At 48.5% G+C, this 18,488-nt stretch overlaps 1 protein-coding gene across 1 annotated transcript in view; it reads right to left on the reverse strand.

Moving 5' to 3' along the window:
- Positions 1-1,245: 1,245 nt before the first annotated feature.
- LOC126035456 (uncharacterized) overlaps positions 1,246-18,488 on the reverse strand; it is a 430,975-nt gene continuing 413,732 nt past the window's right edge. Inside the window, exon 3 of the transcript XR_007504936.1 lies at positions 1,246-1,379. The gene's annotated coding sequence lies outside the window, so the exon portion shown is untranslated. The remainder of the gene's footprint in view (positions 1,380-18,488) is intronic.

Raw genomic sequence — 18,488 nt, forward strand, 5'->3', positions numbered from 1 at the left:
CAATGCCTCTCCCTCTCGTCTGCAGCGGCTACTGCAGGCGGCTCCGCATCTATCGTGGGGGCAGTTGTTTTCACCGTCTCTGGTTCCGAGAGGCGGGATGGACTAACGGGCAGTGACGGGGTCGCGGATGTTTCTGCCCGGGAGCCGGCCGCGACCGGTGGCGGCCATTCCATGGCCGGCTGACACGTGCCGCTGCAAGTGGGCGGAGGGGCGGTGGAAAGGGAGGGGAGGAGGAAGGGGGCGGTGGAGGAAGCGCCACAGGGGGGTGCAGATGACGGCTCAGCAGGCATAGGCTCAGCAGGCAAAGGCTCAGGAGGCTCAGTCCGCTCTCCCGGCAAGGGCGCCTGATTTCCCCCACGGGGGTGGGGTGGGGTGGGGGTGTTTCCTCCTCTGCCACAGTCTCCAACCCCCGCTGCCTCCCAGTTATCCCCTCCGCGGGTGGCCGTTCCTCCCATGAATACTTCGGAGGGGGCACATCTGGCCCCGCTGGTGCCGCCCCTACAGGAAAAACCTCCATCTCTGCCATACCCTCCGCGTCCACGCCCTCAATCAGAGATGGACTGCTCTGTGTACCACGCTCCACGGCTGCCCACTCCGTCTGAGTCTGACTCACTGTCCCCGAGGGCACTATCTCCCGCTGTTCCTGAGGTGGTGCTTCATCCGCAAACATAGTCACTTGCACCACCAACCAGCACGCCCCAGCTTTCTGTCCTTCCGTAACCACCCTCTCCACTTTTCCCCAAGTTTGTAATCGTTCAGCAGCTCCGCACTCGCGGGCGAGCGCAGATTGGAGCAAAGACTCCCGAATCTCTCCCCATTTTGGGGGGCTTAAAACTTCTCTAGGAGATCCAATGCCTCCCCGGCGCAACATCCATTGGATGCATTTGCCCGTGGGGCCCTTCCTAACCGTTCCTCGGGCACCCACCTCATCAGCCAATACCTTCAATACCTTAATCACTTGCGCAAGTTCCATCGTCACCTGTGTGACCGATCACGTCGGGGTCACCACTATGTAGCGTTCGCTACATATCAAGGTGCCACGATTAGATCACTGGTCGGCCCGGACCAGGGAAAGAGACAGATAACACACACAGTGTGAGCGCTGTAGACATTCGTCTGATCACCCCGTGGGACTCGGCACAGGGTCCACCATACCCTGGGCCACAGAGCACTGACACCAATATGAGGATGCTGCAAATGGCGTTTATTCAACTGCGTCACGCCCTTATATACTGACTGTCGGTCATCCCGCCTCCTTTAACCCTTCTCTTTCCGTACATCGCGAGATCTTCCGAGCGCCAATCCCTACAAGTCCCCCCTCACTATGGCGGATGACCGACGGTACAAACTGGCGTTACAGCTATAAGTGATTCCACCACCTCATAGTAATTCGTGTACTGGTGGGTACCCGCACTCTGTATAAAGAGTTTCCGCACGCAAACAGTCAGTGCTGGTATCCCACAACAAACCATAATAACCACCACCAAAAGGATTCCAAATAGGGTCAACGTTTTTCAGTCAATCAAAGACAGGAGCCATCGCCAGGTCGACGAGAGGAGATTGTCAAGCCACTGTCACCTGCCTCCTGTAATTGATTGGCTTTGTCTAAAAGCATATCATAGTCCCCTGCTTATGGGGTACACACAGCGGTTGCTGTAAAGTGGATCTGCGGTGTTCAAAACATCGGTCACACCATTTTGATGTTCGGCTGGTGCGTCTCCAGAGTTGTTGTCCACAGCGGTCATACTTGGTAAGCACCCAAAGGTCACAGCGACCACAGTGCAGGTACTCAGATGATCTTCTGAACGGCATCCTGCAAAATAACTCACAACAAATCGTTATTGACTGAGGTCTGGTTTCAACCACCGTGACGGCACCCAGCGCACACGTGAGTCTGGGTGCTCTGATGATTGTACTGCAGTATACCCTCTTCCCTGTGTCACCAAGCGCCACCCTCCTTCCCACTTTCCTGTTTCTGGGTCACGGACCAATACTGGTGGCCCTACTCCCCTTATCGCCTGTTGCCAATGCTTCTGCATTGGACTCTGTGACTCTGTACCACGGGCAAACTGATTGAGTGCAAATAGTGCTAAAGCCAACAACCGTGCATTACGGTGCACAGGGGTCTCACGAGCAGAACGTCGGCATTTGGGATTTTGTTGCTGATGATTTTCGTGGTCAAGAGGGTCTGTCTCTTGGGGTACCTGCTCCCCCTCCCTAAGAACATCAAGCTTGGCTTTTAATGTGCGATGTGCACGTTCTACAATGGCCTGTCCCTGACTGTTATAGGGAATACCGTGAAGCAGTCGGATTCCCCAACGATCTGCCCACTGTTGGGTAGAAGCTGCGGTAAAACAGGACCCATTATCTGTTTTGATAGTGTGTGGGCAACCTAACCACGCCATGGCAGTCAGCCAATGTTGTTGCGCAGCACGGGCCGTAACCTTTCTGTGAAGAGTCGCAACGAGAACGCCACTGCAGGTGTCGATGGTGACCGCAATGTGAGGGGATGGCTGAAAGGGTGGATACATGGTGAAATCAGTTTGCCATAACTCCGAGGGCTCTAGCCCCCGCGGATTCACTCCCGCGAGCCACAAAGGAGCATGCTGACAGTGAGGACAAGTAGCCACAACGTCCCGTGCCTGGTGTAAGGGAATGTCACAGTGCCGTGACAGTGCCTTTGCCCCAATGTGTAAGTCATGGTGTAACTGCCGGGCCTGCTGTAGAGTGTTCACCTGACGAGCAGCTAGGTCAGCGCGACGATTTCCATCATAATAGAACCCTGAATGATTCGTGTGCGCTGTCACATGAATAATTGATACGGGCGCAGAACGTCGCGTAAGCGCTGCTTCCAACATGACGGCTACGTCTGAAATAGGCCAGCCAGATTCTGCCATAGTGTGTATCAGTTTCGCCACATATATCGAATCTGTTACGATGTTCGAGGGCTGTTCAGGAAACAAGCAAAGAGCCACGCGAATCCCATGGGCTTCAAGTTTCTGCACTGAGCACGATTCATCCTGGTATACCATTCTTTTCCAATCAGTGCCTTCTTGCCACACAACTACTGCTCGCTGCGTCTGTGAAGACGCATCTGTAAACAGAGTAGGACCTTGCACCGGTTGTTCACTGATGCGTAGGACTGGCTTCAGACACAGTAATGGCAAAAAGGTCTTTGCCTCAAGAGTGGGCCCATACGCTAGGTGTCCCACAAAACCCTCAAAGGCCAAAGCCAGTTCGTCCTGTTGGCTCAGGTTCCTTTGCCATGTTTCCGCACGTACCGGCAGCCAGATTCTGTCTGGCTCTTTCCCAAACACTCTACGGGTTACTTCGCGGCCCCGCAAAATCAACAATGCCAGTGCCTTTGAATAGGCTTGAAAAGCCGTTTTTATCTGGGTGGATGTAATCCACCATAGAGCCCTAGGCTTCGAGGGTTCACCTTGGCCTACTAGTCCAATAGCACCCTTCTTTGTCAGGCTCAAATACAGTTGCAATGGTTCTTTTGGCTGCCATCTGTGCAAGCTTTCTACACTCATGAGTTCTGCAATTCTATTCAATGAGTTCTTTGCTTCCTGAGTCAAAGTCCTTTTCTCCCACGGGTGGTGTCCTCTCAAGAGCTCATATAGAGGACTCATCCAATCGGGAGGAATGGGCAAGACACCATTTAACCACTGCAAAGCTCCAACTAATTTCTGTAAGTCATGTAAAGTATTAACGACTGGCTCCAAGATCTGCTGTTGTGCTCGGACTGCATGAGGGCCAATGCTGAGCCCTAAATACTTACAGGCTGGCCCTTTTTGCGTCTTAGCCTCTTGCACTTCTAGGCCTTCCGCTTGCAGAGCCTGTAAAATTTGTTGCTCACCAGAACGGAGGGACTCCTCCGAAGGCGCTGCCACCAAAATATCATCCATGTAGTGATAGATGACCAACTGAGAATTGTTTTGTCTTACCGGCTGCAGGGCAAGGGCCACTGCCCTTTGACACAAGGTTGGTGAATTTTTCATGCCTTGCGGCAAAACTGTCCACTGATACCGCTTTGCTGGTTCAGCCAGGTTGGTTGCTGGGAGTGTAAAAGCAAACTTTTCTTGGTCTTCCTGTGCCAACGGGATAGAGAAAAAACAATCTTTAATGTCCATGATCAAAATTGGCCAGCCATCTGGCAGGGCAGAAGGAATAGGCAGGCCGGGTTGCAAAGGCCCCATGTCTTCCAATACCGCATTGACGGCCCGCAAGTCCTGTAGTAGCCGCCATTTGTTCTTGTCCTTCTTTGGGACAACAAAAATGGGTGTATTCCATGGACTAGTGCTCTCAACAAGGTGTCCCTTTTTGAGTTCTCTATTTACTATTTCAGTCGCCGCTAGTAATTTTTCTTGCGTGAGGGGCCACTGTTCTACCCAAACCGGATCAGTGGTTTTCCACTTCATACATACCGCAAGCTCGCGGCGCATCAGGTAGACAGTGGCCCCACTCAAAAATTTGACAAGCGGACACCCCATTGTTGCAACACGTCACGGCCAAGTAAAGGCTCAGACACCTGTGTCTTATGCGGTCTGACATTAGCAACCAAGACTGACCCGTCGGAGTCCTGGGCAGAAACCCAACAAGCCAGCAGTGAATGTTCTGACAGAGAGTTACCACCCAGTCCTTCTAAGCGGCTTTGTACAGTAGGCCAAGAATCTGGCCACATACCATGAGGAAGACATGAGACATCAGCACCTGTATCCACGAGTGCAGAACACCACAGCTCACGTGGTGTGATGTTGTCGGCCACTATCCATATACAGACCTGTACATGCGGCCTGTCCCAGCAATCTAACACCAAGGCCACTTGGGGTTCCGCGACTGCTCCATCGCCGTTGCGGAGGACGCGTTGCGGGGCTCTTGTGAGGTGGGGGGAGGCATGCCCCGCTGTCTCCCCCGAAAGCCGTTTCCCGCTTGGCAGGTCTTTGCCAGATGTCCTGTTTGTCCGCATTTCCAACAAGGCCCCGGAGGACCTCCTGACTCACGCTTCTCTGCCTTGCATTGATCTCTCTTATGCCCTTTGCGACCACAACGGTAGCAAACCACCTGTCCGGAGCTACCTTTTAGCTCCGGAGCCCTTACTGCAGCCACAACTGACTGTACCACTGAATCAGGAACCTCCCGCTGCTTCTTCAATACTGCCTCTACCATCACTCCAAGGGATGCCCCCAGAGGCACTGTCCGTAAGATCGCTTTTGTAGTTTCATTCGCCTGCTGTCTAACACACTCCAACAACACTGGTCCTTTAGCTGAATCAGGGAGATGCGCCTGCTCTATGGCTCCCTGTAACCGGTCACAAAATTTTGGGAATTCCTCCGCTACCCCTTGTTTGATTTTCGTCCATGGCTCCTTTGGAGTCATCAGGGGTGCAACAGCTGTCAAGGCTGCACGCGCTGCCCGCGTCGACGTTGTTAATTCCCTAGCTGTAAGTTGTCCCGCCTGTTGCTGCGGCGTCAGCTGACCAGGGTCTGACCCTCGCAGACGCTGTACTGACGAATTAGGTAATGGGTTGGGTCTTTCTTGTTGGGCCTCAACTAGTGCTGCCTGCAACCTGTTTGTCCAAGCTTCTTTCCAAATCAAAAAAAAAGTGGGAGTCAAAATCATACTGCAAAACTGTCGCGAATCCCAGGGTGTCAGTGAACCTGAAAAAACCACATCTAAAAGAGAGCCTGTCATGGGATGTCCTAAGCCGTATTCATCCACGGCCTTCTTCACTTGTTGCAAAAGCTTGCTATCTAACGGAGACCACTCCACCCCTACACCACCTGGACCAGCTCGGACTGGGCAAACTAAAGGGGGTCCTTCAAAACGTATGCCGTCCATAACACATTCCTTTGCTACAATTTTCCAGTCTGGCAACGTGACCTTCGGTGAATCGGGAACTCCTTTCTGTTCCCCAGCTGCTTGTAGCAGCTGCCGCTGTTGCTTCACCTGCTCCTGTATCTCCTCTACTACTCGCTGCAACATCTGCAGCGGATCTGTAGCTGGGTCGGGCGCAGGTATTAAAGGCATAGGCGTTGCCTTTTCACTGGCTGCTGCCGACTGCGCCTTACAGCCGGAGATAGCCTTTTGTTTTATCGCTGCGTGCGGCGGACGACAGCGGTTTCCGCCCACCAGTTGCCACGCCTCCTCTAACCGTTGAGCCGACCCCTCGATTGAGTCCGGCCCACTCTCTTCCTCTTCCGCTACGCGCGTAAGAGGGGGTGTCCTGACTTTCCTTCCTCCTTCCTTTGGCCGTGCTCCGCCTCTCCCGACCTCCGGAGAGACATCCGGGGAGAAAGCGGATGTCGGCGCCATCTTAGGGTGAGCTTGTGGCGCGGTTCGCAAAACACGTCCCGGCACCCAATCCTCCGGATCATACAGGGGAACCGCTCCCTCCTCTACCTGCTCCTTTTCCGATCCCTTCATCACAGCCCTCTCCGCCTCCTCTAGTCTCTGCCTCTCCTTCTCCCGTCTCCTTTGCTCAGCCACGGGTTCCTCTGCCTCCTGAATTAACTGTCGCTCTTTCTCCCGCTCCTCCTCTCTCGCCCGTTCACGCTCCCGTTCAAACTCCTCCCAAGGGTATCCCGGTGGTTCGGCCGGTGCCGACGGCTGCACTGGGAGCACCAGAGGCGTCTGCTCCGCTACCTCCGTTAGCCCTTCTGTCCGCGCCTCCCCATCCGCCTGCACGCCCCGATCCGCCTGCGCGTGCATCAATCTCTTTGCTTCCTTCCATGTTAAGCCCTCCTCCCGCACTTTCCTGAAAATCGCCCTAATCCGCCCCCACGTCTTTAACTCCGGACCATGCTGCGTCGCCATAGCCCGTTCCGCTAAAGCCGCGGTGCATTTCGGCCAGCACTCAGGAGACAATATGTCCCCCGGGCGCTCTATCGCTTCCTCTTTCAGGAGCCGCTCTAGGCAAGCTTTCGCTTCTTTTTGTCCCATAGGGATTTTTACCTCTCTAGAGCATGAGTCCAACACCTTCAGGACTCCTTCCATGCCTGGCCAGGCCTTCGATTACGCCCCGCGTAATCCGCCGATGTCCAATCACGTCGGGGTCACCACTTGTAGACATTCGTCTGATCACCCCGTGGGACTCGGCACAGGGTCCACCATACCCTGGGCCACAGAGCACTGACACCAATATGAGGATGCTGCAAATGGCGTTTATTCAACTGCGTCACGCCCTTATATACTGACTGTCGGTCATCCCGCCTCCTTTAACCCTTCTCTTTCCGTACATCGCGAGATCTTCCGAGCGCCAATCCCTACAGAGCGCCAACTTCCACCTTTTATTGCGCAGTCAATTCCTTTTATACTAACAAGGGTAGGCGGGATTACAGGCATGTCATAGGGCTGCGACTAACCCTCCATCTTTCCGTGACATCACAAGATCTTCCGAACACCGTTCCCTACAGTAAGACTAGTTGTTCTCGGGGTATCCAGCCCCCTGAGCTGGAAGACAGGGACAGGGAGCAGAATGAAGCCCCCATGATCCAAGGGGAAATGGTTAGCGACCTGCTACAGCACTTAGACACACACAAGTCTATGGGGTGGGATGGGATCCACCCAAGGGTACTGAGGGAGCTGACAGAAGTGCTCACCAAGCCTCTGGTCCTCGACCTGCTGGTCATGCTTCTTTTGGTGCAGCCCAAGATACAGTTGGCTTTTTGCAGCCCTTTTTTCAGTATGCCTGTCTGGTGGGATGTTAATGGAATGTTCCTCTTCAAGGTATTCAGGGAAATTTCAGAAATGGCCTTTATTAGGTCATCAGAAGCAGAGCAGAGTATTGCTTTCCCCTGTGGGGGGAGGACCAGATCAACAGCTCCAGGAGGGACAGGTTACTCTTCAGACACTAGGGCATTATGCTCCTGAGTCTGCACCAATAGCAACCCACAGAGTCAGTCCAGCTCCTCTCTATTGGTGAACTTTTTTTTCAATATGTAAATGAATGACTGCTAAAAGCCTCAGGGTTACAAGCATTCAAATTGGTACTAGGTATCCATATTGTGCCCTTGTAGCATGTTAAAATGCTTCTAAAAATAACAGGGCCTTGCCAGGATACATCTGCCTGGTTAGGGACACAACCTGGAGGTAAACTCAGAGGTTCATAAATAACACCATATATTTCATATTGAGAATGATGGTACAGTTCTTTTTACCCTGGCAAAAAACATTCTGAACAATGTACAGGTTGCTAAGATTCCTGTGACACAAGAAAGCTGGAGAGGCACAAGAAGTTGGGAGGGGACACAGCCAGGGCAGCTGACCCAAAGTGGCCAACAGGGTATTCCATACCATGTGATGTCACATCTAATATATAAACTGGGGGGAGTGGGGGTGGGGGGATTGCTGCTCGGGGACTAACTGGGCGTCGATTGGTGGGTGGTGAGCAATTGGACTGTGCATCATTTGTATATTCCAATCCTTTTATCATTACTCTTGTCATTTTATTAGTGTTATCATTATCATTATTAGTTTCTTCTTCTTTTTATATTCTATTAAACTGTTCTTATCTTAACCCATGAGTTTTACTTCTTTTCCCGATTTTCTTCCCCTTCCCACTGGGTGGGGGGAAGTGAGTGAGCGGCTGCGTGGTGCTTAGTTGCTGGCTGGGATTAAACCATGACACCCATGACGGTAATTGGTTAGTGTTCTCTCCCTGTCCTTATCTCAACCCATGAGCCTTTCATTATATTTTCTCTCCCCCTGTCCAGTTGAGGAGGGGGAGCAATAAGGCAGCTTGGTGGGCACCTGGTGTCCAGCCAAAGTCAACCCACCACAGTAGCCCATCAATTAGTGTGACTGTTGAGGCTTTGATTCTTTTCTTTGTCTCTGTTATGGTTTGCCTGTCAGATTTGTTTTTCAGTATATTTTGGCTATAATTTCCTCCTTTTCCTTAGTATATCATTTGAAAAGGTCCTCAATCAGATAATCTTACTGAAATAAACATTCCCACATACCCTTATGTGACAGATGCACCCACTCTGACTGAGTGAACAATACTTTGCTTCAGGTATCACCAACAAGTGGGCCTGACTGAAATCAGCCATGCTGTGCAAACTGTGAGAACTGTGCTAGGCTACATGTTCTCAGGGACTAAGGAATCTAGGCCATGTCTTATTCAGGAGCTAACAGTCCCAGCCTGAGCTGGGACTAGACAAAACTAAAACTGCTACAGCTGCACACTTGCACATACACCAAAGCGTGGGTTGACTATAAGTCAATCACTTTACGCTATAAATATCTGTAGCCCCCCGAGACCATTGAGCTCTCCTGTACGGCAGCAAGCGGCTCAAGGGGGAGATCATATTACTGCTTGCATAATCAGTATGTACTTGTCCCATGCAGGATCAGTACATGCTTGTCCTGTGCAGGTGGTATGGATGTATGGTCAGTGGTGTGTTAATCTTCATTGTTCTAAGCCGATGTCCCATGCAGGTATGTGTGGGTTTATCCTTGATTTCTGGTCGATTGCTGTTCTGGCTATGGTTATATGCCTGGTTTTTTTGAAAGGTAAATCTTCTATTGTTTTATCGTCAGTGTGGGACGTTCTCAGCCTGTAAGAGCCTACTTACATTGGGTCTTCAGGTCACATTGACCCTGAGGTAAAAGCTCATAGTCTCAGGTAGTGTTTTTTCTAAGCAAGTCATACTGCAGTTAGCATCTTGCCTTTCACATTATACAATGCATGACAAAGCTCACAAAGGTTTATCGCCCCAAAATACCTTCCTGACATAGAATGATAGAATGATAGAATCATAGAATAGTTTGGGTTGGAAGGGACCTTTAAAGGTCATCTAGTCCACCCCCCCTGCAATGATCAGAGACATCTTCAACTAGATCAGGTTGCTCAGAGCCCCGTCCAACCTGACCTTGAATGTTTATAGGGATGGGGGAATCTACCACCTCTCTGGGCAACCTGTTCCAGTGTTTCATCACCCTCATTGTAAAGAATTTCTTCCTTATATCTAGTCTGAATCTACCCTCTTTTAGTTTAAAACCATTACCCCTTGTCCTATCACTACAGAACTGACTAAAAAGTCTGTCCCCATCATTCTTATAAGCCCTGTTTAAGTATTGAAAGCTGCAATAAGGTCTCCCCGGAGCCTTCTGTTGTGGTTTAACCCAGGCCGGCAACTAAGCACCACACAGCCACTCACTCACCCCCCGCAAAATGGGACATGGGAGAGAATTGGAAGAGTAAAAGTCCTTCCTTCTTCTCCCAGCTTTATAAGCTGAGCATGATGACATATGGTCTGGAGTATCCCTTTGGTCAGTTGGGGTCAGCTGTCCCGGCTGTGTCCCCTCCCAACTTCTTGTGTAAGTCTTTAGCTATACTTGATGTTATTGCTGTGTAGAAGCTTAGAGATGAATGTAAAAATACCGCATGTCTAGATGAGACTTACTATAAAACTTAAGAAAATTATGCAAAACTGTCTGCTAAACTAAGGACTTTGTTACAGGACCTTAGAAACTATGAATATATTTGCATGCTGTAACCTCTTCGTTCATGTGGAAATTGATAGAAGCTGTATTAAAAAACCTCTAAGGAAATATAATGAGATGAGTAAAACTATCTGGATTATTAGCTTTCTAATACAAACTACTTTAATATTTACTTTTCATATAAAACCAGTCATATGAGCTCTTTTTTTTTTTTTTAAAAAAAAAAGGGGGGGGGGGGGGGGGAAGGGTAACTTGACTAGAGGCTGAAAAGCTTTTGTATTCTGTAATCAGTTTCCAGGCTGTTCTGTGAGTGATTTTTCTGCTTGATTGCAGCTCTCTAGATTACTTCACTATTTACTATGTAGTAGACTCTCTGAAATGTAAACTGGTGTAGTCGGGTATCTCTTTGGGGTGTAATTATGGGAACACATTCTTTCTGGCTATGTATGTTGGAAGGTGGATACCAAGTGAAAAGTTGGGCTTTAGGATAACTGTTAGATGGTGAAAGAGATCAGCAGTTTCTCTGAAATCTTTTAGCGTGTATTTTTAAGGGTGATCTCCTAAAGGTGGTGCTTTGCTTGCACTTCAAAAAAAATCTTTTTTGCCAAAGTGTAGTTTTTATTACAATTTGCTTACTTGAGCTTTAACAAAACAACGTAATAGTGAAGTGCGGAAACAGACTCCACAATCAGTGAGATTGTAAAGTAGGTATGTTCACTCAGCGCTGGGCAGCATGGGGGGGTAGTCGTGCACACCTGACTCAGCAGCTCGCTTTAAATTTATACAGTCAAGTGTTACATATACATAGAGTTTCACAATACGCCTATACGTATGCATGACCTATCCCCGCTTCACATTAAAATTAGTTCCAAGAAGTCATTTCCCTAAGTTCTTCGCAACTGCGCTTGTGCAGTGCCTCCTTGTGGTGGTCGTCGGGGGTCGTGAAGATGAAGGCTGTATGTCTTCTTCGCGGTGAACTCTTAACCTTCTGTCCCTGTGCAGACTCAGTCACTCCTTGGCATTTATCCAAATCACAAGGCCGGTCTTGGCTGGTTCTTGGGGTCGACTTCTGCTTCTTATCAGGAACTATCTCTTTAGTTAGTTTCAGCAATGTAAACCTTAAAGATCATTTCTCATCCCCTTGGGCTATGTCTACTTCTATTGAAATTCCTTTAACTTCATTACAAGCTAGATAATTATTAAACAATTCCAATCTACATCCATATCTACTAAGATTCCCTTAACTCCCCTTCCCTCGATAGTAAACTGCATTAAGCTTAATGCATATTTTAACCTTACAAGACCAAAAAAACCAACCCACCACTGAGAGTCTACTGTTGTGTATGGAGTGATGCACTTCACTCGCAAGAGAGAAGTAGCAATATGTTTATTGACATACAACAGCCATTTAACAAAGTTTGATAGTAAATGCGACAGTGGTTTAACAAGATTCGATGGCAAGGTTCACTTGATATTTACTGCACAGAGGACAGGGTCAGACAAAACTGTTAGGGAGACCCTCCCGTTGAGTCACGAGGTTCAGAATGGACCCCCTTGCGTTCTAAACTCCTTCTCAGAGGGGAGTTTAGGTGCAGCTGGATCCAGGCTTAGTCCCAGACTTGGTTGACGGTTTATGCCTAAAGGATTATATGTGCACAATCAATCCTTTATATCACTTAGCTAAGATTTCAAAGTTTAGCATGCTATTAATCACTTACTGAGAAGCTGTTGCAGCAAGGACTCTCAACCTTGAGGAATAACCTTGAGAGGCGTCCCTGCTCAAGGGGAGATCCTGGCGTGCAGCCCGCTGCCATGCAGGGGAGCTCAGCGGGCCCTGGGCTGTCCACTGCTTATGGAGTAAGATAATTGACTCATAGTCATATTTGCATAGCGACTACAGGTGTTAGTTTCTTCCAAATTTGTCTTGAGTCGGACATTGACCAGCATTGTGGTTAGGTGGGCGCATTGTTCAAATTCGCCCTTGGGTATTGTATTGTTATCTGTCTTCCCCGAAACCACTTTGAGCCGGATGCAGCCATTGCGACCAGACGCATCCATTAGGATCGCCACTGGTGGTTATCGCTTGAGCAGGATTACGGGAAATACAGGTCAGGTTGGTGGGGGGAGCACACCGTCACATCTACCTTGTTCAGAGGTATTCAGACTTACTTATTCCTCTCAATTGAAATAGTATTTTTGATCATGCATGGAAGTTTTCTTCTAGCTAATCATGGCAAGTTCTGTTGTACAAACTCTTTAGAATTTATTTAAAAGGGAATAATTCTTGCTTTGAGCTGTTTTTTTTAACATAGGATCTTCTTTGAAAAATGTCTTGTTTAACACAAGTTCTGCAAAATAGATTTGTCAGTTTCATGACAAATTTTGTATTGACAGGTAACGAAGGTGATAAATTCCTATAATGAACATGTAATTAGAAGAGGAGCCAGTTTTAATACTGAAGCAGATACTCGGTGTGTGTGCAGAATAAGGATGGTATCTATCACATGCAAACAAATAGACATCCTAGTAAAGTAGTCTGGTTTGCCTTGTGGGAAACAATCTAATTTCTTGAGCAGAAATGAAAGATTAGTGTTCAGGTTGTAAGGAAAATATGTATTCCCAATACTTTGGACAAAAGTTCAGTACTCTCACAGCTAAGAAATTTAAATGCAAAATAAAATTTTACTGACTTCTGTCAACACTTAGGTACCTTTTATAAAAGTTACATTAAATGGAGACGAATACTTATCTTTTTGTTTCCAAATGCTTATGTTCTCAGACATAATCAGTTTTTTACCTCTTTCCAAATTTAAATTAGTATTAATTGGGCAATATATATATAGATGTAGACAAATAGTCTTGGTAATGAATATATAATACGTAACAGCGAGCATCTCCATACAACACCTAGCAAACTGATACAACCACATGTACAGTAAAGAGCTGTGCAGAGGTACTGTTGTGGAGGATCCACACAGGAAATCACGCACAGACCAATGTGATCAAGTGAAGTCCATTTACTACAACTTTTAGCACAGTTATATACCTTATGTGCTTGTGCACGCGCCTTATACAATACTCTAATTGGTACAATACCCCGGTTCATGCAACACTATCTTATCCTCTATTGGCTGTGCAAGTTTCTTCATGAGGTGTCCAGCAGTTACTTATCTCATTCTTCGGCATCCAGGAATTGCTTGTCAGGCTCTTCTTATCTTCCTTTTTCCCAGCGTACAAGGACACAGCGTCCTTGTCTGCTACAGCACTTTATAAACTTATGCTTCGTTCCCACCTAACGGCTGGATTGCTCACATGCCCTCACCCAGCCAAGAAATCCTCAACAATTCCCCCTTTTTGTTTTTGAGCAATCTAGGCCTGCTTAATAACTTGGGATGCCATTTTTTCTTAACAAGCTGAACAAGGTAAAATTATTACAATAGCTAAAATCACAATAACTACAACAATGCCCATAATTCTTTGAGCCAACCCGTTACCCCTAATGACCCAGACCATGAGGACTATGAGGAAGATGAACCATCCATACATTCTTGTGCCATCTTGCTCCATGAACTCAGCCCAGCAATCGGTAGGTGCCAGCTTTCCGTGGGCGTCCCCACAGAGGCAACGACGGCCTCACCGTACACCAGCCCGATGCTCTTCGGAAAAACCCGGTATCTATACATTTGCAGAGGAACGGGTTTTAGCACACGTGGCCAGCAGGTGCCAAAAGTCCGCCTCGGTTGCAATCTATGACGCATGCGCTAGCTGGCTAGGCGCGCTGCACGAGTGTCGTGGTTTAACTCCAGCCAGCAACTAAGTACCATGCAGCCGCTCACTCCAGTGGGATGGGGGAGGAACTCGGGAAAAAAAGGTAAAACTTCTGGGTTGAGATAAGAACGATTTAATAGAGCAGAAAAGAAGAAATTATAATGATAATGATAACACTAATAAAATGACAACAGTAGTAATAAAAGGATTGGAATGTACAAATGATGCACAGGGCAATAGCTCACCACCCGCCGACCGACACCCCGCCAGTCCCCGAGCGGCGATTCTCTGCCCCCCCCCCCCCCCCTTCCCAGTTCCTAAACTAGATGGGACGTCACATGGTATGGAATACACCGTTAGCCAGTTTGGGTCAGGTGCCTTGGTTGTGTCCTGTGCCAACTTCTTGTGCCCTGGCTGGCCATGAGAAGCTGAAAAATCCTTGACTATAGTCTAAACAATACTGAGCAACAACTGAAAACATCAGTGTTATCAACATTCTTTGCATGCTGAACTCAAAACATAGCACTGTACCAGCTACTAGGAAGACAGTTAACTCTATCCCAGCTGAAACCAGGACAGTATCCACCCCTTATTCCATACCATTGACGTCATGCTCAGTTCCCATACCTTTAGTTACATCCTGATTAATCATCACCACCTTTCCAGTCCTTTGAGACATATGAACAATGATATATATATATACACACACAGAGATATTATTCCTTTAGTTCATGAGTTATGTTCATAAAACATTTGTTGAGTTCAATTAGTTTCCGACTCCGGGCTCCATCTGTCATACCAGTCTGTCTGGGCAGGAGGAATGGTGCAAAGTCCTCTCAGGCGGTAGAGCAGAACTGGGCTTCAGTGCAGTGTGAAGAGCAGCTGACATTTGACGTAGCAGGAGGATGGTGTGCACCGTTGGATTATTGCATGCTGGAGTCAGTTCTGGTTCCATCACTATTGCGTTTTGCTCAGTTTTATCACAGATCATTCTTGCTATAGTACTATGGATATAGCATATAACAATTATAGTAATGATAACATACAGTAGCAGGGTTATATAGCAACTAATATCATACAGTTTAATTTTGGCTATTTTCACCTAAAATCAAACCCCCTTGAGGCACACATCGGACTTCTCCATCTTTTCGCATCACCCACCAAGTGCACCCAGGCCCTTGAGCAAAAGCAATCCCACGAATGGGTTTACCATTGCCTGAGGCAGGAGTAACCCAGACTGTCTTCCCTAACATATTTTTCATGTGCACTACAGGGACTTTATCCCCTTCTACAGTATGTAAAAATTCTGATTGGGCAGGGGCACTCCGATTGGCAGATCCTCTGGTGTTGACTAACCAGGTGACTTTTGCTAAATGTGTATCCCAATGTTTTAAAGTTCCACCCCCCATTGCTTTCAAAGTAGCTTTTAACAGTCCATTGTATCGCTCAATTTCCCCAGAGGCTGGTGCATGATAGCGGATATGATACACCCACTCAATGCCATGCTCTTTGGCCCAGGTGTCTATGAGGTTGTTTCGGAAATGAGTCCCATTGTCTGACTCGATTCTTTCTGGGGTGCCATGTCGCCACAAGACCTGCTTCTCAACGCCCAGGATAGTGTTCCGGGCAGTGGCATGGGGTACAGAATATGTTTCCAGCCACCCGGTGGTTGCTTCCACCATCGTCATCACAAAGCGCTTGCCTTGGCGAGTTTGTGGGAGGGTGATATAGTCAGTCTGCCAGGCTTCCCCAAATTTATATTTCAGCCATCGCCCTCCATACCACAGGGGCTTTAACCGCTTGGCTTTCTTAATTGCAGCACATGTTTCACATTCATGGATAACCTGCGCGATAGCGTCCATGGTCAAGTCCACCCCTCGATCTCGAGCCCATCTATATGTTGCATCTCTTCCCTGATGGCCTGAAGTATCATGGGCCCACCAAGCCATAAATAGCTCACCCTTATGTTGCCAGTCCAGGTCCACCTGAGCCACTTCAGTCTTGGCAGCCTGATCCACCTGTTCGTTGTTTCGATGTTCTTCAGTGGCCCGACCCTTGGGTACGTGAGCATCTACATGACGTACTTTTACAACCAGATTCTCTAGCCGGGACGCAATATCTTGCCAGAGTGCGGCGGCCCAGATGGCTTTACCTCTGCACTGCCAGTTGCTCTGCTTCCATTGCTGTAGCCACCCCCATAGGGCATTTGCTACCATCCATGAGTCAGTATAGAGATAGAGCACTGGCCACTTTTCTCTTTCAGCAATGTCTAATGCTAGCTGGATGGCTTTCACCTCTGCAAACTGACTCGATTCGCCTTCTCCTTCAGCGGTTTCTGCGACTTGTCATGTAGGACTCCATACAGCAGCCTTCCACCTCCGATGTTTTCCCACAATGCGACAGGACCCATCAGTAAAGAGGGCATATTGCCTCTCATTTTCTGGCAGTTTATTATACAGCGGGGCTTCTTCAGCACGAGCCACCTCCTCCTCTGGTGACATTCCAAAATCTTTGCCTTCTGGCCAGTCCGTGATCACTTCTAACATTCCTGGGCGACTGGGGTTTCCTATGCAAGCCCGTTGTGTGATCAGTGCGATGCACTTACTCCACGTGGCGTCAGTCGCGTGATGTGTAGAGGAGACCCTCCCTTTGAACATCCAGCCCAGCACTGGCAGTCGGGGTACTAAGAGGAGCTGTGTCTCAGTACCAACCACTTCTGAGGCGGCTCGAACTCCTTCACACACTGCCAGTATCTCTTTTTCAGTTGGAGTATAGCGATTCTCGGATCCTCGATATCCTCAACTCCAAACCCCCAGGGTCGGCCTCGAGTTTCCCCAGGTGCTTTCTGCCAGAGGCTCCAGGTAGGGCCATTCTCCCCAGCCCCAGTGTAGAGCACATTTTTAAAATCTTGTCCTGTCCGGTCTGGTCCAAGAGCTACGGCATGAACAATCTCCCGTTTAATTTGTTCAAAGGCTTGTTGTTGCTCAGGGCCCCATTTAAAATCATTCTTCTTCCGGGTCACTTGATAGAGAGGGCTTACAATCAGACTGTAATTGGGAATATGCATTCTCCAAAACCCCACGACACCTAAGGAGGCCTGTGTGTCCTTTTTATTAGTTGGGGGAGACATAGCTGCTATTTTGTTAATTACGTCCATTGGGATCTGACGACGTCCATCTTGCCATTTTATTCCCAAAAACTGGATCTCCTGTGCAGGTCCCTTGACCTTACTTTCCTTTATGGCAAAACCGGCTTTCAGAAGGATTTGGATTATTTTCTTCCCTTTCTCAAAGACTTCTTCTGCTGTGTTGCCCCATACGATGATGTCATCAATGTATTGCAGGTGTTCCGGAGCTTCACCTTTTTCCAGTGCAGTCTGGAGTAGTCCATGGCAAATGGTGGGGCTGTGTTTCCACCCCTGGGGCAATCGCTTCCAAGTGTACTGGACACCCCTCCAAGTAAAGGCAAATTGTGGACAACACTCTGCTGCCAGAGGGATTGAGAAAAATGCATTAGCAATGTCAATGGTGGCATACCACTTGGCTGCCTTTGACTCTAACTCGTATTGAAGTTCTAGCATATCTGGAACGGCAGCACTCAGCGGTGGCGTAACTTCATTCAGGCCGCGATAGTCAACAGTTAATCTCCATTCCCCATTAGACTTCCGCACTGGCCATATGGGACTATTAAAGGGTGAGCGAGTTTTGCTGATCACTCCTTGGCTCTCCAGTTGGCAAATCAATTTGTGGATGGGAATCAGAGAGTCTCGGTTGGTGCGATATTGCCGCCGGTGCACCGTCGTGGTAGCAATTGGCACTTGTTGTTCTTCAACCTTCAGCAACCCCACAATCGAAGGGTCTTGAGAGAGACCAGGCAGGGTAGACAGCTGTTCAGTGCCCTCCGTCTCCAAGGCAGCTATACCGAAAGCCCATCGATACCCCTTCGGGTCCTTAAAATACCCCCTCCTGAGGTAGTCTATGCCAAGGATACACGGAGCCTCTGGACCAGTTACAATGGGGTGTTTCTGCCATTCATTCCCAGTTAGGCTTACTTCAGCTTCCAATACAGTTAACTCTTGGGATCCCCCTGTCACACCAGAAATACAGATGGATTCTGTCCTGTTATAACTTGATGGCATTAGAGTGCACTGTGCACCGGTGTCTGCTAGAGTCTTATACTCCTGTGGGTCTGACGTGCCAGGCCATCGAATCCACACAGTCCAATAGACCCGGTTATCCCTTTCCTCCACCTGGCTGGAGGCAGGGCCCCTC

The sequence above is a fragment of the Accipiter gentilis genome, chromosome W (genome assembly GCF_929443795.1).
Source record: "Accipiter gentilis chromosome W, bAccGen1.1, whole genome shotgun sequence".
Taxonomy (NCBI): Eukaryota; Metazoa; Chordata; class Aves; order Accipitriformes; family Accipitridae; genus Astur; species Astur gentilis.